Source organism: Typopeltis vanoorti, chromosome 8 (genome assembly GCF_054136105.1).
Source record: "Typopeltis vanoorti isolate ZY-2024b chromosome 8, IOZ_Tvanoo_1.0, whole genome shotgun sequence".
Classification (NCBI taxonomy): domain Eukaryota; kingdom Metazoa; phylum Arthropoda; class Arachnida; order Uropygi; family Thelyphonidae; genus Typopeltis; species Typopeltis vanoorti.
In genome coordinates, this window is record NC_143556.1 from 12808989 (window position 1) to 12822325 (window position 13337).

Consider the following 13337-nt stretch of genomic DNA (forward strand, 5'->3'; position numbering starts at 1 on the left):
ACGTATACTAAAATATTAATTAAAAAACTTTAATCAATCCTCTTCTTCTCTTCCGTCTAAGACGGGTTGAGTCTTCTCTTGAGCAGGATCTTCCAGTCTTCTCTATTCCTTGCTGTTCGAAAAAGTTTCTTATATGTTCTGCATCCCAAGATGTTCTTTATTAATTTCAGCCAGGTAATTCTTGGTCTTCCAGGTCTTCTTTTTTCAGTTGGAAAAGTATTGATTACGACATTAGGAAGTCTGTCTGCATCCATGCGTACAGTGTGTCCAAACCATCTCAGTTGTTGTTTTCTAATTTTTTCTATTATTGTCTTTTTATACAATAGTTCTTGTCTGACTGTGATGTTTGTTTTCTTTTCTATCCAATTTGTTCTATTTATTTTTCTTAAGCATTTCATTTCAAATGCCAGCAGTTTTTTCTCCTCTCTTTTTTTAACTGTCCACGCTTCTGCTCCATAGATGACTGTTGGTATAATTATTGCTTCATATAATTAAATTTTGGCTTGTTTAGATATCTTGTTTGTTTTCCAGATTTTCTGTAATTTTCCCATGGTGGTCCATCCTATCGTTATTCTGTGTTTGATTGTTTTGAGTTCATCTATTGTTTCTGTTAGTTTTGATCCAAGGTATATGAGGTTGTCTACTTGTTCTATTTGTTCTCCGTTTAGGGTGGCTGAGATGGTAGTTCTGTTCCTCCCTATTTTCATCACTTTTGTATATTTATTGTCATGTCATATGTTTTACAGGTTTTGTTTAGCTCATTGATCAACTTTTGTAGTTCATTTGGGGTTCTTGCAAGAAGGACGAGATCATTTGCATATTTGATATTATTTATGTTTAAACCGTTGACATTGATTCCAAGCTCATTGTCTATTGCTTTCTTTATAACTTCTTCTAGATATATGTTGAATAGGCATGGGGATAATGGGCATCTTTGCATTACTCCTTTTTGGATCTCTATGGGTTCTGTTGTGAGTGTGTCCTTTTTAATTATTGCATTTGTCTTAGAGTAATATTTTATCAGAAACTGTATTATATATATGTCTATTGCTTTTTCTAGTAGAATTTTAAGAAGGATTTCTCTGTTGATTATCGAAAGCTTGTTTAAAGTCCACAAAACAACAACATAGTTCTTTATGGTCTTTCCAGCTGAGCTCTGCTAGTTGGTGCAATGTGAAAATTTGGTCTATTGTTGAATAGTTTCCTCGGAAACCAGCTTGTTCTATGCCTATCATTTCTTCATAGGTGTTTTTTAATCTACTTGGTATAATTCTTATGAATATTTTATAGGTGTGAGGGAGTAAATTGATTGGTCTGTAATTTCTGCAGTCTCTTTTGTCTCCTTTCTTGTATATTGGGATGATCTTTACAGTTCTACAGTCATCTGGGATCTCTCCTGTTTGTAGTATTTTATTGAATAAGGTTGTTAAATATTCTATTGATATGCTGCCTCCATATGACCACAGTTCAGTAGGGATAGTATCAATGCCTGGTATTTTATTGTTTTTCATCTGTTTTATTGCACATCTAACTTCTTCTTGTAAAATTTTTGGGTGATCATTATTTTCTTCTATTGTTGGCATTGTAGTTTTGTTTCCTTGGTGGAAGATAGTCTTAAAATGGTTTGACCAGATTTTTCTTATATATTCAATATTCCCAGTTTCAGTCATCTTGTTATTTATCATTATTACTGCTTTTGCTGAGAATTCCTTTGTAATTTCTCTTACAGTATCATGGAAGACTTTTAGGTTGTATTGTTGGTATGCTTCTAACCATTTTTCTTTGGCTTTTTTGCATAGGTTATCAACTTTATTTTTTAGTGCTCTGTATTTTTCTCTATTCTCTTCATTGTTTTGTTGGTTTACAAGTATCTTGGCCTCTCTTTTCTCTTCTATGGTAGCTATGATTTCTTGGGTTATCCACTGTTTGTTTATTTTGGGTTTGGAACCTAGAGTGTCTTTTGCAATTGATAACACTGTTTCTTTTCCTTTTTCCCAGTATTTTCCGCTGTTCTGGAAGATGGAGGGTTTTAATTTCAAGCACATCTGTTCTAAAAATCGACTTCTGCTTGAGCTATCTTTTAGTTTTGATAGGTTGATGTTTTCTTCTTTTCTGATATTATTTTTCCTGTGGAATTTTATCTTCACTTTGGCAGTTAATATTTCGTGGTCAGTGTCAAAATCAAAACTTCTTAATGTTTGTACATTATTTACTGATCTTTTCCATTGTTTGTTTATGATGATATAGTCTATGCAGTTCTTTATATTACCATCTGGGGATGTCCATGTATATTATATTTATTATTAGGGCATCGATAGAACAATGTATTTGTAATCATCAGATCGTTTGCTTTACAGAAGTGGAGTAATTGTTCTCCTCTGTCGTTAAGCTCTCCGTATCCAAATTTCCCCATCACATCTTTTTTGTCTGCTGTAAACTGTCCTATTTTAGAATTAAAATCTCCCATCATTATCATGAGTTCTCTATTTTTGGGATTATCTATTTCCTGTTGTAGTTCTTCATAGAAATTTTCTATTTCTTCCTCTGAATGGTCACTGTCTGGTGCATATATTTGGATTATTTTAATTGTTTGACCTTTTTCTTTTGCTTGAAGTTTGGCTGTTATTATTCTAGGAGACACTGGGTTTATTTCAATTACTGAGTGTGTAAGTTTCTTTTCAAGTAGTAATGCAACTCCTTCTCTGTGTATGTTATCTTTTCTTCCTGAGAAGTACAGTCTTCCTTCTGGTAAATCCATGAATCCATCTCCGCACCAATGTGTCTCTGATAAACCTTTAATCAATACCTTGCTATATTTCGGCAATGTTACATTGCCATTTTCTGAGAACATAAAACTATGAGATGTTCATGCAGGCACTAACAATGAGCAAATGTGGCTGAAGAAAGCAACTGAAGTTGGTCCAAGAGTCCTAAAGGTGGCCCCTAGTGGGATAATTGAGTTCATGGCTGCTGAGCTGATGTTCTTAGGATGCAAGCTTCCCAAATTTGGGGCAGTCTCGTGCATCCAAATTCGTTGGGGTTTGGGAGGAGAGGAGCTGAGGCTGATTCCAGGAATAATCTTTCATACTTATATTTGCTGCAGTGTAGTAAAGTGGTTTTCTTTCAGCATATTCTGTGGTGGGTATCTGGTGCATGGTCAGCAAGTCCTGAGTGGCTGTAGTCTTTGTGTTCAGATATCCCGATATTAGCTGTCCTGCCTGTTTGGTTGTATTAGGACAGTTTACAACTGCAAGGGATCTGGTATACTCAAGGTAGGTCTAGGGGAAGTGGCTGGTCATTGGTGGAGTGGATAAGGAATGCCAATTTCTTATATGGCTTGTAACAAGCAGTCAGGTGCATATTTTTTTAAGATTTTTGTTAACTTTTCAGATGAGCCACGGATATAAGGAATGGTGATAGATTTAGTGTAATCTCGGTCATGAGGGGGTAAGTGGTTTTAATATTTTCTGGATTTTTTTGGGGTTGTAGCCATTGGTTAAGAAGGTGTTAAAGATATGGTTAAGTTTATCTACAAGAATTGAGTACTCCAGCTCATCTATCTCAATTCTCACATCAGTCTCTGTCATAGCAATAACTGTCAAGTCACCACCGGATGATATACCCTTGCAAAGTGATCACTTAGTAACTGAAATATTTCTTCTGCTTCTGTCACTTTCCTACCATCAACACTGAGTAAAATTATCATTCTTTCTCTCACTTGCTGCATAGTGAAAAAATTTTGGATTTACTTTGGCCTGCTTAGCTAATTTTCTCTCAAAATCTGATTTAGCCCTCCTTACCATACTTGTTACCTTTCTTGCTTGTGCTTATTATTGCTCATTAGCAGGCTGATCACCTTTTTGTTATATTCGTTACGCAATGTTTTCTTTTTTTTCCCTGCAGCTCCTGCTTTATATTGCTACTCATCCACTTAATCCCTATTCAGTTTATCCTCGTAATCCTGGGTATGTAGTCTGATACTGCCTTGCTCAAACAATTCTGGACCGCTTCCCATGCACTAATGATATGTATTCGATGTAGCTTCTTATGCCATGGCACTGTTCCAAGCTGACTTCTAAGCTTGTCATAATAAATTTAGTTTAATCCTTTATCCAAGTGTAAGCAAACAAAGTCTGCACCTGAAAATATCTTCAGGACTGAGGTAAGGTGGTGCAACACCAGGCAACTCCGAGCAAAGGTGGACCAAGCTCTCATCACTCCTTGTCTCAGTATCTCCCATAATGTAATGCAAAGCACATCTCCTTGTGGACATATATACTGCTATGCATTAAGGGAAGGGCCACTACCCAGACCAGTTTTGACCTTTATTGAGGTCTCGTCAGTGGGAGGCAGACCTAAATGTGGAGATACTAAGGCAGAAGCAATAAGAGAGGTCATATTTTCCTATACAAGTTGCCAACAGGTGTACCACCTTATTATTGAATTAATCTGGATTTGGAGAAAGATGTTGGAAGTTTATTTTGCACTTGGTTAGACTATAATAAATTTAGTTTAATCCTTTATCCAAGTATAGGCAAACAAAGCTTGTGCCTGAAAATATCTTCAGGACTGAGTTAAGGTGATGCAACACCAAGAACTCCAAGCAAAGGTGGACCAAGCTATTTACTCCTTGTCTCAGTATCTCTCATAATGCAAAGCACATCTCCTTGCATTAATGGATAGCAGGAATATATGTCTGCAAGGAGATATGCTTTGCATTATGGGAGATACTGAGACAAGGAGTGATGAGAGCTTGGTCCACCTTTGCTATGAGTTGCCTGGTGTTGCACCACCTTACCTCAGTCCTGAAGATATTTTCAGGTGCAAACTTTGTTTGCTTACACTTGGATAAAGGATTAAAGTAAAATTTATTATAGTCTAACCAAGTGCAAAATAAACTTCCAACATCTTTCTCTGAATCCAGAGTAATTCAATAAGGTGATACACCTGTTGACAACCAAACTTTGTAAGCAAACAAAGTTTGTGCCTGAAAATATCTTCAGGACTGAGGTGAGGTGGTGAAACACCTGGAAACTCCGAGCAAAGGTGGGCCAAGCTCTTCACTCCTTGTCTCAGTATCTCCCATAATGCAAAGCACATCTCCTTGCATTAATGCATAGCAGTATACATGTCCACAAGGAGATGTGCTTTGCATTATGGGAGATACTGAGACAAGGGGTGATGAGAGCTTGGTCCACCTTTTCTCGGTGTTGCACCACCTTAACTCAGTCCTGAAGATATTTTCAGGTGCAAGCTTTGTTTGCTTACACTTGGATAAAGGATTAAACTAAATTTATTATAGCCTAACCAAGTGCAAAATAAGCTTCTAAGCTTGTCATAATCCCCAGCTTTGTAGTTCCATGTAAACCCTTTCTTGACTGAAAATTCTACATGTTGAGTAACCTTTCTGGACAAGACTGCATGATCACTTTCCCCAATTGGAGGTAGTGTTGTTACCATAGTTATAGATAGATGTTCTGATACTATTACCAGATCTGACGCTCTAATAATAGATTACTTTTTGGCCTTCCAGCTATTAATTGTATACAAATCTCAAATCTGCACATCCTTATCTGTTTACATTGGGGGCAGTGCCTCTAAAACTTTCCTAATGATTCTCAATGCTATCTCCAGAGGAGAGGAATTCGGTTCATAGATCAATGGTCATTCACTTCTACCTCTATCTAATAGAAGCGATGTTTCAGCTCTATCTTTTCTAGAGGTAACCCTCATATAACGTGGTACTTATACAATGCGGTTTCGATATAACACAGTCTACAAATTGTAGTAATCCTTGTTCAATGCAGTACTTATACAACGCAGTTTCAATATAACACCGTTTACAAATTGTAGTAACCCTTTTTCTTTTCGTGTATTTTTCACTGTACGAATTAAAAATCAAATTTTATCTTCGTAAAATTTGCATCTACCCGTATTGTGGATGTAATTATAAGTAGTGAATTTATATTAGGGGACATACCCTTTGGCACGCATGTACATTAATTGTTTACCGTATAAAGTGTTTATTATTGAAAATTATCTTCGTTTTCTGACAGTAAAAGAGTATTGAAAATCATGTGTGTTAATCTCATGAGCACTTTATTTTCTGGTGATACACGTTGCATGTAGCAACGTGTAATGCTTTTTTATGTAAAAATTTTATTTTTATAGTAATGGCCACTTAGAGGGCTTTTGCAATATAGTTGAAAACGAAATTAGTGGATTAATTTATGGGGAAATAGATTTATATGAAGAGGAACTGGTACAATTAATAGATGATGTCGAACCAAACAGCAGGGTAAGTTCTCCCGAAGATTCTGATTGCGATGAATCTGTGAAAGCATTCAGTTTAAAGAAATTTGCAGAAGGAATGGACTTGGCAAGAAAGTTACGAAGTTATTTTATGGATAACAATCCCTCAATGGAGCGCTCTGGAAAATTCACAAGACAATTGAATATTTGTTTAGCTCAACATTATGAACTTAATAAAAAATTGCAGCATAGCAGTAAACAGGATCTTATTACTGACTTCTTGATAACTAAAGCCGAATGATAAATGCACGTAAACACAAGAAAGATATTTAATTAACCAGATATTTTGGTCTGGAAATAGCAGACCATCCTCGGTGGTATTACAAGAACAGTTATAAAAAATACAAGCCAGAATATTAACAATAGATCGTTTAAAATAGAACAGATCGTTTAAAATAGAACAAGCCGTGTGATGTTATATCACTAAGTATGAAATAGAATATTTTGAAGTAGAGACATGATTAAAAATAAAAATAAAAAAATTAATGAGCAATCTTGATTAGACTTTCCCAGATTTTTGATATAGATATACAGTCATTACGAATCAGGTTGGGACGATGGAGCAAGGCCTCCACGCTTTCCTTGAACAAATGTTCAAACCTATAACGGGATCTATAAGAGGCGAGTCCTGGACCAAAGGATGTTGTGGTCAGTTTCAATCCCGTGCTGAGCCAATCCAGACTTTTCAGGTTTGTTGTGAATTTTAGAATTAAAAAAATAATTAAAGAATCAGCCCATCATCCATGTCAAAAAAACAGGAATCATAAAATGCCTCATTAGAAGAGCAAAAACTAATTGTTCTACCTTTGATTATCCACAGAAAGAACTTTTTACTATCCAACAACACATGAAACTCAATGGCTTTTCTGAAAAAAGTACTCATCTTCTCAATTCTTATTCAATTCATCTTCTCCACAAAACAACAAAGTTTCAATACGTCGAGTGCCAATTCCTTATATCTCTGGTATTTCAGAACCTATCACAAGAATTTTAAAGAAATATGATTTAATAGCTACTTATTCACCTATTAACAAATTGTCTTCTCATTTTCCTTCTCCTAAAGACAAACGTTCAACTTTATCTCTTCCTGGAGTTTATCAAATTTTGTGCAACTGTGATCTATCCTATTTTGGACAGACTGGACGTTCTCTTGAAAAAAGAATCCAAGAACATCAATCCTCCATTCTTCACAACAAACCTGAAAAGTCTGGATTGGCTCAGCACGGGATTGAAACTGACCACAACATCCTTTGGTCCAGGACTCGCCTCTTACATAGATCCCATTATAGGTTTGAACATTTGTTCAAGGAAAGCATGGAGGCCTTGCTCCATTGTCCCAACCTGAATCATAATGACTGTATATCTATATCAAATCTCTGGGAAAGTCTAATCAAGATTATTCATTAATTTTTTTTAATCATGTCTCTACTTCAAAATATTCCATTTCATACTTAATGATATAACATCATGTGGCTTGTTCTATTTTAAACGATCTATTGTTAATATTCTAGCTTGTATTTTTTATAACTGTTCTTGTAATACCACTGAGGATGGTCTGCTATTTCCAGACCGAAATTTTAATTAAATATCTTTCTTGTATTTACGTGCATTTATCATTCAGTCTTATGTCACAAGTATCCTTAAAACAGCAAATTCTTATCCTTCACGGGGAAAATGCTACCAAAATAACCGGTAAATTAGGAAAACTTTCAGTTATACAAGGTAGATTACAAGCAAAGATTGATTTCTTAAAAAAATGCCACGACAACAAGATTATTCCCAATTTCGCTAAGATTAAAGAAACAATAAAATCTCCTGGAGCTCATAATATTTACCGGAACACCAGTTTATCTCTAATCCGTAACCAACTTAAAGCTGCTAAACATGACCTAGCTATTCAGTCATCTTATTTCTAATCTTCGCACCTATATTTCCAGAAATTTGGATTCACATCTTTCTCACATAGTTCTAAATGTGGCTAAATGTTCTACTCAACGTGCTTATAATAAACTAAATCAACATCTAAACTGTAAATATGAAGCTCTTTCATCTAGATAATCCAAGCCCTTCATAACTCCAGATAATTGGATTGTCAATATATCCGGACGTCCTTTAACCGAAAACGAAACCCTCATCCTATCAAAAGGACATGATTTTTCTACTGTTCCTAATAAGATACCATATCTAGATTTTCTAGTTAACATTGAACGAAATCTCAGTCATCTAACTAGTGATAAAGCTAATGCTCTTCACCTAGAAGTCGCTTCTTCTCTACTTAAGGCCAAGCTTCATCCTTCCAACATATCTCCTTCTGAAATGAAATCTTTACAGTCCTTGAGAAAAAATAATCACCTCATTATCACCAAAACTGACAAGGGAAAAGCAACTGTAGTTATGGACTGAGCAAATTATAGAAGAAAACTTTCTCTTTTGCTTCGAGATCACTCCACATATCAAGAAGTTCATTATAATCCAACCAACAGACAAGTAAAGAAATTAAATTCTCTCTTAGATGAAGTCATCAGTTTAGATAAAGACACAATTGAAAGACTTAAAACTCATTTCGCAAGAACTAGATTTTATGGTCTTCCAAAGATTCATAAGATTGACTATCCTCTCCATCCAATAGTAGATTGTATTGATTCTCCTACTTACCATATAGCCAAATATTTAGCTAAATTATTGAAATCTTACATTGGCAACTCATTCTTTTTTAAAGAACTCTTCACATTTCTTAGAAAAATTAAAAAATGTCTCATTAAACCTACAGATCTTATGGTTAGCTTTGATATAGAATCTTTATATACCAATGTACCTCTCAAGGAAACTTTAAAATTACTTGCTGACATCTTTCCTGAAGACATTATAACTGTTTGATTTCGTAATACATTCTGGATATTTCATATGTCAAAATAAATTTTACAGCCAAGTAGAAGGAATGGCCATGGGAAGTCCTCTTTCTCATGCCTTAGCTAACTTTTATTTAGAACATTTAGAAAAAGTTCTCTTCTCATCTATTTTCCCTCAACCATTTTTTTGGGTAAGATATATAGATGACATCTTTACTATTTGGCCACATAGCAAAAACTCTTTACCTTCTTTTTTAAACAGTATCAATTCCTTGCATTATCATATAAAGTTTACTATGGAAATAGAAGAAAACAACCAGTTATCTTTTTTAGAAGTTCTCCTCATCAGGTCGCCTTCAAATATTCTTATATCTACAGTATACAGGAAACCAACATTCACAGGTCGTTATATAATTAAAGAATCAGCCCATCATCCGTGTCAAAATACAGGAATTATAAAATGCCTCATCAGAAGAGCAAAAACTAATTGTTCTACCTTTGATTATCTACAGAAAGAACTTTTTACTATCCAACAACACATGAAACTCAATGGCTTTTCTGAAAAAAGTACTCAACATCTTCTCAATTCTTATAATCCTCCACAAAACAACAAAGTTTTAATACGTCAAGTGCCAATTCCTTATATCGGTATTTCAGAACCTATCACAAGAATTTTAAAGAAATATGATTTAACAGCTACTTATTCACCTATTAACAAATTGTCTTCTCATTTTCCTTCTCCTAAAGACAAACGCTCAACTTTATCTCTTCCTGGAGTTTATCAAATTCCGTGCAACTGTGATCTATCCTATTTTGGACAGACTGGACGTTCTCTTGAAAAAAGAATCCAAGAACATCAATCCTCCATTCTTCACAACAAACCTGAAAAGTCTGGATTGGCTCAGCATGGGATTGAAACTGACCACAACATCCTTTGGTCCAGGACTCGCCTCTTACATAGATCCCATTATAGGTTTGAACGTTTGTTCAAGGAAAGCATATCTATATAAAAAATCTGGGAAAGTCTAATCAAGATTACTCGTTAATTTTTTTTTTTTTAATCATGTCTCTACTTCAAAATATTCCATTTCATACTTAGTGCTATAACATCACATGGCTTGTTCTATTTTAAATGATCTATTGTTAATATTCTAGCTTGTATTTTTTATAACTGTTCTTATAATATCACTGAGGATGGTCTGCTATTTCCAGACCGAAATATCTGGTTAATTAAATATCTTTCTTGTGTTTACGTGCATTTATCATTCAGTCTTATGTCACAAATATCCTTAAAAGAGCAAAGCAGCCGAAGTATGCCATGAGATTACACAAATGATGTCCAAGAGATTTCGAGTGATGACAACGTCTGGCCACTTCTAAATAAAGAACATATATGAAATGTTATTTTTGAAGACAGTGATGATGGTTAAAATATGCACTTTATTTTATTCAGCCTAAACATTTGTGTTATGTGCAATGAAGTGTACGTAAAAATTGTAATTTTATAAGTTTATACTATGTATTTGTTTCACAGTTTATATGTTTTAACCTATGTGAATTACCTGAATTAAACAAAAATATATTTTTGTTGGGTATGTCATTGTTGTTTATATCATTAAAAAAAAAAACGATTTCAGAACATAACCCTACCTTTTCTATGTGATCTGAGTCTCACATAACACGATTTATATAATGTGGCAATTTGATGGAACCTAACATTCGCATTATACGAGGGTTACCCGTACTTTCATGCCGAATCATCCACTAAACTAAAAGTCATCAACTGCCTATCATCCCTTATCAGTACACTGAGAACACAACAAAACTTCTTTTCTTCTGCCTCTTTTATTTCATTTATCTCTGTTCTCTGGAACAGCCTTCCTAAAGAAATATTCTTAAGAATTACAACCTACAACTCTTCAAGAAAAATGCCAAACTTCTGTTCCATCTGTCACATGTACTCCCATGTAGCAATGATGTGCTATAAGGCTCCTTTATCTCTCATATATGTGTGTGTTTAATATATATATAAAAAAAAAAGATTTTCTTCTGGTTCAGTGAAAACAGAGGTAGAGGTGTTGCCATTTTAATTTATCCCTCAATTCTTGGCACTTTCCTTTCTATAACATACAAAAAGATACAGAAGGGTGCATAACTGCAATGACTGGAGATGGAAGGGGAAAAAAAAAAAAAAAAAACATTTGACTGATTGAGATCTACCATCCATCTTCTCATCCATCAGTAACAATTTACATAGTACCTCCAACAATATCACAGCAAGGAAATTGAAATAAAATCAAATTGAGCCTAGCACACTGACAAGGAAATCACTTGAATTCGTCCAGTGTCACAAATGCATCTAGACTGATTAGATATATCCTAATCTACAATGTCCACTACATTTGTCATGTCAACTGTCAACAAAGGGAACTAACATGACGGATCACAAGCTTGTCCTACTCAACCAGAACATAGAGGATGATACTGCAACTTGCTTGAGATGCTTGGAGAATGGTAGGAAACTTTCCTGAGCTTTTCAGAAAACAACCAGATAATTTATGCAGAACATAAACCTCGTCCAACTGGAATTGAGAAAAGTGACTCGCTCCTTCAAAACAACGTAAAACAGGTCTTATTCAATTGGGGAAGGGAGAACAGTGTTTGCAAACTTCAAAGAGAGCTGTGCTTCATCAACACAAAGAAATGAGAAACAAGAGACTGTTAGGTGTCTCTAGTTTCTCACTATGAAAATAGAAGCAGGATATGACTTCAACATCATGCTACACTACAGACCTACAAGCATCTCTTCTACTGCCTTCTATAATAGACAAATGACTAGATCACACAATGGAGTAATAAGCAAAATCTCCATAAATAGTTGAGATTTCACAAATAGAAAATATCTCAACTGCTTTCAGCATCAGAAATGGCTTTTCTCCAATCCTTTGCAACTATAATGAATGGCCTACTCAAGTTTTCTCGAATACCCTTTTGGGTTTCAGGACAGATCCATAACATCTCAAGAAGTCACATATTTGTATAGGCAGCACCCCCACTTAAAACTTCATGGGCAGCCACTGATACATACATTATGAAAGAGAGACATACATGTTGGTAAGGGGTTGTTATAGGATAATGTTGAAGAGATTTTTCATGAAATGGTGGGAGACTGAGGGAGAACAAGAGGTCATCCCTGGAAGCTGTATAAGGAGGGTGTGAGAAGCAGGTTTTTTTGCATAGAGAATTATAAATAAGATTGGAATGCATTGTCTAAGAGTGTGGTGTCTGTGAAGAATTTGAATGTGCTTAAGTGACTCCGTGGGGCCTTACGATAATAATAATAATAAATCCATTTCAACATATTTTAACCTTCCTTCTAACTCGCTCTGTCCACAACCTCTGATACCCATTCATTTCTTTCACAAAGCCTCAGTGACCTGTTTGTTTTATGTCCCGTTAATCATCATGTTGCATGATCATCATCGACACTTTTTTTCATCCTTAATTTCTCCTTTTCATTCACATTAGTCATTGACTTCTACATATGTTCTATTATCACACTTCATTTTTCATCAATTCTTTGCTAAATTCTTATATTAAACTTTCATTAGCATCATTGCTAACAATTTCACTTGTTTCTGTTTGCATTTTGGTTGGTCAGCAATATTATATTATTTTGTAAATGCTCCAATCTATTATCACATCTTTCAATGTTTTTGCACAAAAAAAATTCACAGTAGTCCAACAATAAAACCTGAAATCAAGTGAAACTTTTTTTTATACTGCAGGCTTATACTGACATACTAAGCATTCTTTTTAAAATTTTGACAGTCTTCATTAAACAATTCAGAAACAACCCTAACCAAGGTGGTTTTTTTTTTTTTTTTTTTTTTTTTTTGCATAGTTTAGAAAAGTAAAAACCAAAAAACACCATAAAATTCCAACTGCAGAATGTAACTAAACAATACAAGATTTAAATATTTTCTCAGCAATTCAAAATACCATAATACTTCATAACAATCCCAGTGACACATTATTTAAATATACTTCCTAATTCAATTACTATTCAACATTTTCTCAAATCCACTGCTTAACTGCCCTAGCTTGGTACTGTTATTTTAATGCGATGAAAGCTTAGGAAAAATATACAGATTCCTTAAAGAAATAAGTCAATTT

At 34.6% G+C, this 13337-nt stretch overlaps 1 protein-coding gene across 1 annotated transcript in view; it reads right to left on the minus strand.

The window, feature by feature from the left end:
- Window positions 1-13337, minus strand: part of crb (cell polarity complex component crumbs) — a 439435-nt gene that overhangs the window by 346686 nt on the left and 79412 nt on the right. The gene's annotated exons all lie outside the window — the stretch shown is intronic.